This window comes from Pristiophorus japonicus, chromosome 8 (genome assembly GCF_044704955.1).
Source record: "Pristiophorus japonicus isolate sPriJap1 chromosome 8, sPriJap1.hap1, whole genome shotgun sequence".
Lineage (NCBI taxonomy): Eukaryota > Metazoa > Chordata > Chondrichthyes > Pristiophoridae > Pristiophorus > Pristiophorus japonicus.
Genome location: NC_091984.1, coordinates 40,105,125 through 40,117,546, shown reverse-complemented (window position 1 = coordinate 40,117,546; position 12,422 = coordinate 40,105,125).

Sequence of the window (12,422 nt, the reverse complement as noted above, 5' to 3'; positions counted from 1 at the left end):
GTTACATAGCCAACTGCCAAACTGCAAAATTGAGAAGGCTTGCTACCTATATATGTGACTAATTTGGATGTACCATCATCGGTTACATTTACAAAGGTGTTGCTAAGGGCTTATTGCTTTCAAAAGAACACCTACTGCAACTTATACATGCGACTCCACGTCAGCTGCTGGTGTCCACATGAAGTCTGTTGATCTATCTCAGAATTGGAGCACATACACATGAGTTCATAGTACAGTATTATTCCCTCACAGTTGCTGATAACTGTTCTCCAAGTTAGTTGAAGCCAGATATGTTTGCATTTTAGAATTTGAATCCTCTAGCCTCTGTAGCAATAGTGGGAGTATTCATAAGAGATGGTCTTTCTGTGTCTATGACCTTTTTAACTGAGGACTTTACTGTTGCTAGTGTTGCCACGTGCACAATAGCAAACTGAGATGCAAACAACAGTTTCTCCATGATATCAGTAATGCGAGATGACCATTCATATTTTATTGCTGAATTCCTAATGCACAAGCCAGACTACGTTCCAATGTACTATACAAGGAGCAAGTGAGTCATCATTATGGGCATAGTGCTGTATCAGGATCCATGGAAAAGTAGTCCCAGCAAGGTTTATATCCCCATACAACTCAGCAAGGTATTAGGCATGCTGGGCCCCTGTCCCATACCAGCTACTCCTTTCTCAGCACTGCTCATTGATTCTCCTTGCACTTCTTTCTCAATATCACAAGCAACTTCTCCCATACTGTATGCGTGCTGGTATCTGCTTCAAGTGACAGTGATGACAGTTGCTGCTTGGTGAGTAGCTACAGGTTTGGTTGGAGGGCCTCTGGGTTCTTGCTCTGTGAAGAGAATAGATGATGCATTATGAGTAAATAAGAATACTTATTTATTTGCATACTTCATTGTCATTACATATACTGTTAAGTACTTGTGAACAATCACATTAAGTAGACAGATTGATGTAACTTATTAAAATTTATGAATATCTGAATAATATAGTTGTGAATGTAGATTTTGTCTTAGATATTCTTGCAGTGCTAGTCACTCCCTAAAGCAGTCTGAGCATCTTGTAGTTAGGAGTGTGCCTGTACTGGCCAATCTCAAACAGTACAACAGTGTAATTCAGGGCCGTAACTGACCTAGATATTTATGTCTTTTGCACGTACCCCCATTCATGTTTCTACAATCCTTTCAAAAGTAGACTGAAAAATCACAGTAGGATGAGACCAGATATGAATCATTCAAGCTACGTTATTTTACAGCATGTGAACATATAGAGCAGCAGTTGTCATCAGACTCACTTATCAGTACAACTTGACTTTGTGTGATAATACAAAAACCAACAAACACGCTATGCTTCCCCTCGTCAGTGGGTCACCTTAGTGATTTAAACAATATAACTTCTAACTATCCTCCTGCATTCTCATCATCTGAATTTGACTAGAATTTGCCTTGCAGATTTCACTTTAAAAACTTGACTATCAGTGAGTGTTTCTGTCTCTGTTTTTATCTCTTTGTGTTCGCAACTCAAGGAGAATGCTTATGCGAGCTAACCCTGCTGTGCACCCCAGACCGGATCCTCTGAACACAATGGGTGTGAGGTGTTTATCAATTACTAAGACAGGCTAGTGAATTGTTCATTATTTCAGTCTTTCGGGCAACATCTCCAAGTCCTAGCCAATAGCATTTTAACCACCTTTCATTTCGGTACACTTTTAAAAAAAAAACTTGCATGAATACACTTCATTTTAAAAACCCAACATTTCAGCATAGCTGTTGAATCTGAAACTCTGGTTTTAAATCTACACAAAAAACAAACTATCTAGGTCATCATCATAGGCAGTCCCTCGAATCAAGGATGACTTGCTTCCACGTCAAAAAGTTCACTGGTGTTTCAATGAAGGACCTAAAATTCCAGGTCCTGTACTAAATCTTGAAGGGTGGAAGATGCCTGAGCATGGATTTTTTTTAACGTGTAGTGACTGTTGCACACCAGCCACCACACAGGCTTGACAGAGCTAGGTCTTGGTCCAGTAGCAAGGATTAACCAAGACGATTGGAGACCAGCTCTGCTGCACAGACCTAGTGCGCACACATATCGCAGTGTGGGCTGGCCCGTGCTGCCCCTGGCTTCTTCTGGGCCCCGAACTCACGCCTCTCCTGGGCCCCGATCACGTCCCTCTACAATCTCTCGCCGCTCCTTCATCCCAACCTCGCCGCTCTTGCTGTACCTGCCCACGCTCCAATCACCGACCTGGACCTTGGTGACATCCCTTTTCACTGCCGTTGCTCTCCTGCTCCAGCACGTGCTGCTGCCTGGAGTGGTACGCCGCCACGCTGCATGACAGGATGAGTTAAAGAGAAGCATTGTGTTTACTGAAGTAAGCCGATTGTTTAAAAGATGAAAAAACATAGAGAAGCATTTCTGTGAGTCTACGAAGGTGAAACCGACACTTAAGCTTCTAACTTTTGTGCCAAGAGAAAGAAAATATAGAATTTGCTACTATGGATGTGAGTGGCCCAGCAGTCTGCGCGGCCCCCGGTCTGCGAGCACCATTGGAGCAGGCCGGCGAGCGGAAGGAACTATAGGTATGAGGGGTGAGTTGGCTAAGGTAAAAAGAATGAAAGACTTACATTTATATAGCACTTTTCACAACCACCGGATGTCTCAAAACGCTTTACAGTCAATGAAGTACTTTTGGATTGGAAAACTACATTAAAAAGTATGAAGGTAGACAAGCAATGGATAGCATTTAAAGAATTAATACATCATTTACAACAAACATACATTCCTTTTAGGCACAAAACCCCCACAGGAAAAGTGGTCCAACTATGGCTAACAAGAGAAGTTAAAAATAGTATTAGATCAAAGGAAGAGGCTTATAATATTGCCAAAAAGAGTAAGTCTGAAGATTGGGAGGATTTTAGAATTCAGCAAAGGAGGACCAAGAAATTGATAAAGAAAAAGAAAATAGAATATGAGAGTAAACCAGAAGGAGGCATAAAAACATACTGTAAAAGCTTAAATAGGTATGTAAAAAAGAAAAGACTAGCAAAAGTAAATGTGGGTCCTGACAGGCTGAGACAGGAGAAATTATAATGGAGAATAAGGAAATGGAAGAAAAATTAAACAAATATTTTGTATCTGTCTTCACGGAAGACAAAAAAACCTGCTGGAAATAATGGAGAACCAAGGGTCGAGCGAGAATGAGGAACTGAAAAAATTAATATTAGTAAAAAAAACTCGTACTTGAGAAATTATTGATATTGAAAGCTGATAAATTTCCTGGACCTGATGGCCTACATGCTCGGGTTTTGAAAGAGGTGGCTAGAGAAATAGTAGATGCATTGGTTGTCATCTTCCAAGATTCCATAGATTCTAGAACAGTTCCCACGGATTGGAAGGTAGCAAATGTATCCCCACGATTTAAGAAAGGAGGGAGCGAGAAAACGGGGAACTATAGACCAGTTAGCCTGACATCAGAAGTAGGGAACATGCTAGAGTCTATTATTAAGGATGTGGTAACAGGGCACTTAGAAAATAGTAATAAGATTGGGCAGAGTTAACACGGATTTATGAAAGGGAAATCATGTTTGCCAATTTTTTTTAGGTTGTAACCAGCAGAATAGATAAGGGGGAAGCAGTGGATGTGGTGTATTTGGACTTTCAGAAGGCATTCGATAAGGTGCCACAAAAGAGGTTATTAAACAAAATTAGGGTTCATGGGATTGGGGGTAATATATTAGCTTGGATTGAGGATTGGTTATTGGACAGAAAACAGAGAGTAGGAATAAATGGGTAATTTTCGGGTTGGCAGGCTGTAACTCGTGGGGTGCTTGGGCCCCAGCTAGTCACAATCTGTATCAATGATTTGGATGAGAAGACCAAATGTAATATATCCAAGTTTGCTGATGATACAAAGCTATGTGGGAATGTGAGGAGGATGCAAAGAGACTTCAAGGGATATAGACAGGTAAGTGATTGGGCAAGAACATGACAAATGGAATATAATGTAGAGTAAGGTGAAGTTATCGACTTTGGTAGGGAAAATAGAAAAGCAGAGTTTTTTTTAAATGGTGAGAGATTGGGAAATGTTAGTGTTCAGAGGGACCTGGGTGTCCTTGTACAAGAATCACTGAAAGTTAACATGCAGGTACAGCAAGCAATTAAGAAAGCAAATGGTATGTTGATCTTTATTACAAGAGGATTTGAGTATAAAAGTAAAAATGACCTACTGCAATTATATAGGTCCCTGGTGAGACCACACCTGGAATATTGTGTACAGTTTTGGGGGCCAAAATTGCCCCTTTTCTATAAGGCCCGTGGCAGCCTTAAAGTGGCAGCCACGGGTCGGTGCGGAGGGGCCGTCATTTTTAATATTGCCCTCCTTTACTTTGGGAGGGGTGTACGGGACCGCTCCACTCATTTTACCGTTGCGTCATGCACATGCTGGCCCCTTTCCGAAATTGCCCAGTGGACAATTGCCCCTTTTGGAAATTGTCCTGCGGGAGCGGCACCCCCGACAGCTTTTTCTGTCGGTATGTTTTCTGTGGCTGGGCGGCGCGGCTGGCAGCAACTCCATTTTATTTTTTATTGTCGGCCGTCTGCAAGATAGAGCCGACAATTATGTCCGCGGGTTTGGCCGATCCGCCAACAGGCAGCCTGGCACCACTCTTGGGTGTCAGGTTGCTGGCCCGGCCGAAGCCCTCCCTGGTGGCCCAGTGTTTGCCACTAAAGTGGCAGCAGAGTTCGCAGCGACCCTCACCTTTAACTGAAGGGGAAGGATGTTGTGACGCGCCAGCGCAATGACGTTATCAGTCATCATCATCATAGGCAGTCCCTTAAACTCGAGGAAGGCTTGCTTCCACTCTAAAAGTGAGTTCTTAGGTGACTGAACAGTCCAATGCGGGAATTACAGTCTCGGTCACAGGTGGGACAGACAGTTGTTGAAGGAAAGGGTGGATGGGGAGTCTAGTTTGCCACACGCTCTTTCTGCTGCCTGCGCTTGTTTTCTGCATGCTCTCGGCGACGACACTCAAGGTGCTCAGTGTCCTCCCGGATGCACTTCCTCCACCTAGGGCGGTCTTTGGCCAGGGACTCCCAGGTGTCGGTGGAGATGTTGCATTTTATCAAGGAGGCTTTAAGGGTGTCCTTGAAACGTTTCCTCTGCCCACCTTGGGCTTGCTTGCTGTATAGGAGTTCCGAGTAGAGCACTTGCTTTGGGAGTCTTGTGTCAGGCATGTGAACAATGTGGCCCGCCCAACGGAGCTGGTCGAGTGTGTACAGTGCTTCGATGCTGGGGATGTTGGCCTGATCGAAGACGCTAACGTTAGTATGTCTGTCCTCCCAGGGGATTTGCAGGATCTTGCGGAGACATCGTTAATGGTATTTCTCCAGCGATTTGAGGTTTCTACTCTATATGGTCCACATCTCTGAGCCATACAGGAGGGCGAGTATCACTACAGACCTGTAGACCATGAGCTTGGTGGCAGATTTGAGGCCCTGATCTTTGAACACTCTTTTCCTCGAAGGTTATCAGTGCGGCGCTGATGACTTGCAGCGTCGCTCACTCCAACCTGCCCCACTTCCGCCCCGCTAGTGGCGGCTACTCCGAACCAACCGCACTTCCACCCCTCTCCCCACACCAACACCGTTCCGACCCGAAACATCAACCAAAAGCTGAATTTTTCTGCATTGTCCGCCCCATGCATTAAAGCGGACGGAGCACTTGAAAAGCAGTAGGTGCAACCTGGGTGGAGGGCAATTTTGGCCCCTTGGTCGCCTTACCTAAGGAAGGATATACTTGCCATAGAGGGAGTGCAATATAGGTTCACCAAACTGATTTGGGGGATTGGGGGATTGTCCTATGAGAAGAGATTGAATAGACTAGGGCTATACTCTTTAGAGTTTAGAAAAATGAGAGGTGATCTCATTGAAACATACAAAATTCTTACAGGGCTTGACAGGGTAGATGCAGGGAGGATGTTTCCCAGGCTGGGGAGTCCAGAACCAGGGGGTCACAGTCTCAAAATAAGGGTCGGCCATTTAGGACTGAGATGAGGAGAAATTTATTCACTGTGGGTTATGAATCTTTGGAATTCTCTGCCCCAGAGCTCTGGATGCTCAGTCGTTGAGTATATTCAAGACAGAAATTGATAGATTTTTTGGATATTAAGGGAATCAAGGGATATGGGGATCATGCAGGCAAGTGGAGTTGAGGTAGAAGTTCAGTCATGATCTCATTGAATGGCTCGAGGGGCCAAATGGTCTACTCCTGCTCCTATTTCTTATGTTCTTATGTTTTCCAAATCCTTTCTGTGAAAAATGGCTTATCAAATCCCAAAACATGAATGTATGTCTGTACTCTCCTCTAATCTGCAGATCCAACACCTTCCAAATTCTCACTCTAGGCTTCTTCCTAAACTGATCAGCAATAGCTTGCTCACAGGGAATGAGCTGTTTAATGTCATTGGGGCCGCCACCTATTGTATACGCATTATTGCATACGTATTATTGAATATAGCAGCGTGGCGGCTTGGCCCAGCAGGCTGAACGGTCCCCGGCCTGCGAGCACCATCGAAGCAGGCTGGGGAGCGGAAGGAGCAGTGTGGCGGCATACCACGTGCTGGAGCAGAAGAGCAACGGCAGTGAAGAAGGTCCAGGTCGGTGATTGGAGCGTGGGCAGGTACAGCAGGAGTGGCGAGAGATTGTAGAGGGATGTGATCAGGGCCCAGGAGAGGTGCGAGTTCGGGGCCCAGGGGCAGCACAGGCCAGCCCATACTGCGATATGTGTGCGCATTAGGTCCATGCAGCAGAGTTGGTCTCCAGTCATCTTGGTTAATCCTTGCTACTGGATCAAAACCTAGCTCTGTCAAGCCTGTGTGGTGGCTGGTGTGCAACGGCCATCACACGATAAAAAAATTCACGCACAGGTATCTTCCACCCTTCAAGATTTAGTTCGGGACCTGGAATTTTAGGTCCTTCATTGAAACACCTGTGAACTTTTTGATGTGGAAGCAAGTCATCCTTAATTTGAGGGACAGCCTATGATGATGATGACAGTAACTTCCAATCATAAAAATTTAAGCCACAGAAGGCCATTGTGTCTGTGCCGGCCGAAAAAGAGCTATCCAGCCTAATCCCATTTTCCAGCTCTTGGTCCGTTGCCTTGTAGGTTACAGCATTTCAAGTGCACATCCAAGTAAGTTCCAAATCCCTACCGTCCTCTGGGTGATAAAAGTTCTCCTCAATGCCCTCTAATCCTTCTACCAATTACTTTAAATCTATGACCTGGTTATTGACCTCTCTGCTAAGGGAAATAGGTCCTTCCTATCCACTCTACTGTGTCCCTCATAATTTCATGCACCTCAGTCAAGTCTCCTATTAGCTCCTCTGTTCCAATGAAAACAACCTCAGCCTGTAAAAGTGTTTTGTACAGTTCAAGTATAACCTCCCTGCTCTTATATTCTATGAATATTTCATGTGTAAATTTAGTTTTTAAACATAAGATAGTCAGTGATTGAGACAGGATGATATGGCTCATGAAAATTACTTCATGCACTGCACCCTCCCCCAACATGCTATGTTATGTGTATAATGAAATTTGCATAACACTGCTATTATTTGTACTACAATATTTACAAAATCCTTGTCAAAATTTATTTTATTTCAATATAAAAAATGTTACCGAATATCTTTAATAACAAATATTGTTTGTTTATATATGTTCTGTTGTGCCAATGTGCAGAAATATTTATGCTTAATCTTTCTATCGTTTAAGTCATGAAATGTCTTCCATATCTCCCAAATAGGTCTTCTGAGTCATTTCATTGATTCCTTGCTTGTAACTTCCTTTGCATAATTAGAGTCTGTATTCTTCACCAAAAATTCCTCCCTTTCAACATTTACCAGGATGTCCAGGGCCTGGTATGAAGATTAGGTCTTTCACACCATGTTATGCCATTCTCCAAAAAATGTTGCACAGCTGGATTAACAAACTTTCCAACACTTACAACTTTGAAGTGGCTCATTAGCTGCCTGAGAAGTGAAAAAAGACAATTTCTACAATTGTGCTATGATTCACTGCTTTTTAATTTTCACTCTATTTACAAAGTCACATTCTCAGGACTTGCATGTTACAAAAGCATGCATATTCAAAATTTAGCTGTCAGATGCGCTCATGTCTGTGAACCTTGGACTTAAGGGAGCGAAGAGCGGGGCCATATCAGGGGTAAAGACTGGTGGGAGAGAGTAAGGGTTTTACTGGTGACAAGAGCATTCATGGTGGAGGTGAGGGTGTGGCTGTGCAGATCAAGAGGCCAATGTGTTGCCACGTGTGAGCTAATTTCCATCAAAACCATGATGTCAGTATCAATCCCACAATACAGATTGCATGGCAAAGGCCTTGTGCGTGACCTTCTGTAGGGAAATGTGGAAAAGGGCAGTGATTGTCTTGGATTTATGGATGTGCTTATTTGTACTGCAAAAATGGCCACGATGCACCATCCTTTGTCTATGATTGGTCTCCTTGGAGAATAAGCCACACCCTGAATTTTCACAGGAACGTGCAACTGGAACCGCCCATCCCAAGATCTCACTGACTTTGCAAATTGTAACTCGATCCACTTTGACTGCCTGAAGCGACAGAGGACAGAGCTCCCCAATAGACAGCAAGGGCCAGCCAAAATGCCTTACCCCAGTCCAAATGCATGCCTCCCCCAGCCGAAGTGTTTTACCCCAGCGCAAGTGCATCCTCCCCCAGCCGAAGTGCTTTACCCCAGCACAAGTGCATCCTCCCCCTCCCCCCCTGCGCCCCCCCACACCCCACCATAGATAGGGCAAGCATTGTGTATAGATTGTGAACAAGTTTATTGGGTATGAAGTGAATAGTGACAGTGCTGTGACTTCTGGATATCATCCACTCCAACGATGTCCCTTGTAGGGGGTTGGAAGAATGTGATCCGTCTTCGCCCCATCCGTGTCTCTTCCCCCACTCCCCCCACCCATGTCTCTCTCTCCCCCCAGCCTCTCTCTATCCCCCCAGTCTCTCTCACTCACACCTTAGCCTCTCTCACTCTCCCCCCAGCTTCACTCTCCCCAGCCTCTCTCACTCACCCCCAGCCTTTCTCCCCCAGCCTCTCTCTCTCTCTCCCCCCCACCCCCCCGCATCTCTCTCCAGCCAGCCTCTCTCTTCCACCTCCCAGCCTCTCTCTTTCCCCCTCGGCCCCACGTCGGCCGCTCTTGGCCCCAGACCGGCCGCTCTCGGCCCCCCAGGCCCGCCGCTCGCCCCCACACCAGCCGGGGAGTGGGGGGGGGGGGGGGAGAAAGAGTTGGAGCCTCAGGTCCTGCTTCTCGGCACCACGTGGATGGCATGATTTGGGCCAGAAGGGGGAGAGCGGAGCTTGACAGGAGCGGGGCTTGTTGCATGTCTGTCAAAAAAGTGCAGTACGGGCATCGGAGACGTGGGTGCGGGGCTGGTGCAGTACAAATAATTATGTTGTGGATTTATATAGCGTCTTTTATGACCACCGGTCTTCTCAAAGCGCTTTACAGCCAATTAAGTACATTTGGAGTGTAGTCACTGTTGTAATGTCGGCATCACGGCAGCCAATTTGCACACAAGCAAGCTCCCACAAACAGCGATGTGATAATGACCAAATAATCTGTTTTTTTATTATGTTGATTGAGGGCCAGGACACCGGGGATAACTCCCTTGCTCTTCTTCAAAATAGTGCCATGGGATCTTTTATGCCCACTTGAGAGAGCAGACAGGGCTTCGGTTTAACGTCTCATCCGAAAAATGGCGCCTCCGACAGTGCAGTGCTACCTCGACACTGCACTGGAGTGTCAGCTTAGATTTTTTTGTGCTCAAGTCCCTGGACTGGGACTTGAACCCACAAACCTCGTGACTCAGAGGCAAGAGTGCTACCCACTGAGCCACAGCTGACACTGATGGGGCAGAGATAGGTGGGGTGAGTCGGACAAGAAGGAGTTTAAAGAGATTAGTCCCCAGTGGGTGCAAGAAGGTCAGTGAGAGAGGAGAATGGGAAAGTTGAAATTGCTGCTCATATGGAGCAGCATTACAACAATTTCCTACATTACAACAGTGACTACACTCCAAAAGTACTTCAGTGGCTGTAAAGCGCTTTGAGACGTCCGGTGGTCATGAAAGGTGCAAAGTCTTTATCTTTCATTGAAAAGTACCTCAATGGGCCTTTTGGAAAATGCTGAAAGAGGCACCGAGGGTAGCTGTGGGCTTATCCAAGGGGATTCAAGCCTGAGATGATGGCTGGAGAGTGAGAAGGCAGAGGAGCAGTTGTAGGTTGGGGGAGGGTTTGGGGAGAATTACCCGAGAGGGGAGAAATGAAAGGTAGCATGACTGGGTGACAGGAAGGGGAGAAAACAGGAGACAAGGACCCAAGAGGGGGAAAAATGGAGAAAGAAGTGATGAACTTGGATCTGTAGTGGCAACCAAAATGTGCATGTGAATCTCGGTTACATAGACATGGCACAGATTAAGAGAGAAATGTCCTGAAATGTCTAAAAACATAACATATAAGGTTCTACGTGTACACTGATGACACCCAGCCCTACCTCAACATCACCTCTTTCAACCCCTCCACTGCCTCTGATGTGTCATGCTGCTTGTCCAACATCAAGTATTGGTTGAGTAGAATCATAAAATCATAGAATTTTATGGCACAGAAGAAGGTAATTCGGCCCATCTGTCTATGTTAGTTGAAAAAGAGCAATCCAGCCGAATCCCACTTTCCAGCTCTTGATCCATAGCCTTGTAGGTTACAGCACTTCAAGTGCATGTCCAAGTACTTTTTAATGCAATGACGGTTTCTGCCTCTACCACCCTTTCAGGCAGTGAGTTCCAGCCATTGTCTTCGGTCTCCGCCACAAACTCCTTTCTCTAGCCACCGACTTCATTCCTCTCCCTGGCAACTGTCTGAGGCTGAACCAGACCACTGTAGCCTTGGCATCCTATTTGACAATGAGCTGAGCTTCCAACTCCATATCCTCCCCAACCCCAAGATGGCCGATTTCATCCTCCGTAACATCGCCCATCTCCACCCTATTTTAGGTCATCAGCTGCTTAATCTTTCATCCATGCTTTTGTTACCTCTCATCTCGACTATTCCAGTGCTGTCCTTGCTGGCTTCCCACCTTACTGCCTGTATCCTAACTCGCACCAAGTCCCATTCACCCATTACCCTTGTGCTCGCTGCCTACATTGGCTCCCAGTCTGGCAACGCCTCGATTTTAAAACTTAAAATCCTTCCTATCTCTGTAACCCTCTCTAGCCCTGCAGCCCTCCAAGATCTCTGCACTCCTACAATTCTGGCCTCTTACGCATCCCTGATTTTCATTGCTTCACCATTGACGGCTGTGCCTTCAGGTGCCTAGGCCCTAAATATATAAATTCTCTCCCTAAACCTGTCCATCTCTATACCTCTCTCTCCTCCTTTAAGACACTACTTAAAACCTACCTTTTTGTCAAAGCTTTTTGTCAACTGTCTTAATATCATTTTATGTGGCTCGGTGTCAAATTTTGTTTGATACTGCTGTGAGGCACCTTTGAAAGTTTTACTATGTTAAATAGGTTTAGATAGATTAATCGAATGGGCTAAGGTTTGGCAGATGGAATACAATGTCGGAAAGTGTGAGGTCATCCACCTTGGGAAAAAAAACAGTAAAGGGGAATATTATTTGAATGGGGAGAAATTACAACATGCTGAGGTGCAGAGGGACCTGGGGGTCCTTGTGCATGAAACTCTTTTAGAGTCTACCTGCAAAACATAAAACATTAAACCGTGCCACCCGACCTGGGTGACACACCAGACATTTACAAGGCCCTTTTTTTCCTTTTTTTTTGGTTTTTTTTTGGGTTTTTTTTTGGTTTTTTTTTTTGAGCACTAAAATCACAATTTTCCCCGTGCCCCCTATAAAAGGGAAGGGGACACTAAAAGCACCGGCAATTAAAACAAATTAAACCTTAAAACGTAAAATCAAATTAAAATTTGGTTGCCGGGCGTGATGATGCACTCCAGTCCCTCCGGTGCCCACCTCTCGCGGAAGGCCGCGAGCGTACCGGTGGACACCGCGTGCTCCATCTCCAAGGACACCCTGGACCGGATGTAAGAGCGGAAGAGAGGCAGGCAGTCAGGTTGAACGACCCCCTCGACCGCCCGCTGCCTGGACCGGCTGATGGCACCCTTGGCCGTGCCCAGGAGCAGTCCTACGAGGAGGCCTTCGGACCTACCCGCTCCCCTCCGCACAGGGTGCCCAAAGATCAGGAGAGTGGGACTGAAGTGCAGCCAGAATTTCAGGAGCAGCCCCTTCAAATAATAAAACAGGGGCTGCAACCTTGTGCATTCCATAAAAACATGGAACACGGACTCTTCCAGACCG